This window comes from Galeopterus variegatus, unplaced genomic scaffold, assembly GCF_000696425.1.
Source record: "Galeopterus variegatus unplaced genomic scaffold, G_variegatus-3.0.2 Scaffold1130, whole genome shotgun sequence".
NCBI classification, from domain to species: Eukaryota; Metazoa; Chordata; class Mammalia; order Dermoptera; family Cynocephalidae; genus Galeopterus; species Galeopterus variegatus.
The window spans coordinates 240152-241499 of NW_007727241.1; the positions used below are offsets into that span (position 1 = coordinate 240152).

General features: G+C 38.6%; 1 protein-coding gene and 1 pseudogene across 1 annotated transcript in view; one reads left to right on the forward strand and one right to left on the reverse strand.

The window, feature by feature from the left end:
• LOC103592357 overlaps window positions 1-720 on the reverse strand; it is a 1193-nt pseudogene extending 473 nt beyond the window's left edge.
• VARS (valyl-tRNA synthetase) overlaps window positions 1-1348 on the forward strand; it is a 21340-nt gene that overhangs the window by 12484 nt on the left and 7508 nt on the right. The gene's annotated exons all lie outside the window — the stretch shown is intronic.

Genomic DNA, 1348 nt, shown 5'->3' on the forward strand with positions numbered 1-1348 from the left:
AATTTGTTCCTTTTCAGTAAGGATTATCTCAATGTGGCGGGGGAGTTCATGTATGGGTCCGACCATGAGCTCTGTAAATGCAGCAGCACATCTTGGGTGCTTTGTTCAACTCAATACACTCAATGACCAGAGAATCTACATCTAAACCTTTAAGTTCAGCATCACTCTGCATTTTTAAGCATGTGCAACAAAAATTGTGCACTCTTATTGGGCCACCAACCCTGTGTCCAGCCGCACCATTTGGCCTGGGCACACCTACTAATTCCACCATTCTAACACCAGTCAGTACACATTGCTTCTGTAAAGTGACATCTTTCAGACACTTGGTGGCTTATAAATGCAGCAGCACATCTTGGGTGCTTTGTTCAACTCAATACACTCAATGACCAGAGAATCTACATCTAAACCTTTAAGTTCAGCATCACTCTGCGTTTTTAAGCATGTGCAACAAAAATTGTGCACTCTTATTGGGCCACCAACCCTGTGTCCAGCCGCACCATTTGGCCTGGGCACACCTACTAATTCCACCATTCTAACACCAGTCAGTACACATTGCTTCTGTAAAGTGACATCTTTCAGACACTTGGTGGCTTTTCTGATATGCCTACCCTTGATGGCCTGGGCAGTTCCACAAGTGTTCTTAAAGTGAACACAAAGATTTTAACCTCTTGATTTGCATGATTTTGTGGGGTTTTCTGGGTCAAGTGAAGAGTGAACCATTTTCACAGATCACTTTAGGCCACTTAAAGGTTTTTTGCCTTTTGACCTAGTCAATTTACTGATGTTCTTGGTGACTTTAGCTTTTGTTTCTTGTTGCAGAAGTCTTCTCCTACCTCAAAGTTATAAATATGTTTATGTTACTCTTTATTTTTGGAAACTACATCATTTTCTAATGCTTTTCTCATAATTTTGTCTTATGTTCTTTAGTCTAGAGTTTATTTTTGTTAATATTGGGAAGTTGGGAGATTTTTTCCAAATAATTAATAATTGTCCCAAATATATTGAATAGTTTATCCTTATCCTACTGATATGAAATGTCACCTTTATAAATACTAAATTTGCTTGGATCTGTTTCCAGACACTGTTTTGTTCTGCTGATCTGTTACTTTGTTCCTGTGCAGCAACTTATTTTAGTAATCATAACTTTGTCATACGTTTTGCTATCCAGTTGGTTAAGAGCTTCCTCTTTGATCTTTTTAAAGATTACCTTGGCTGTTCTTGCAGATGTCTCCCTGACTACTTTTAGATTCAGGAGAGTATGAGCTCGAGTCCCTCCTTTCTTCTTTTTTTTTTTTTTTTTTTCCTTTTTGTCTTTTTTCGTGACCGGTAACGGGATTGCAACCCTCAG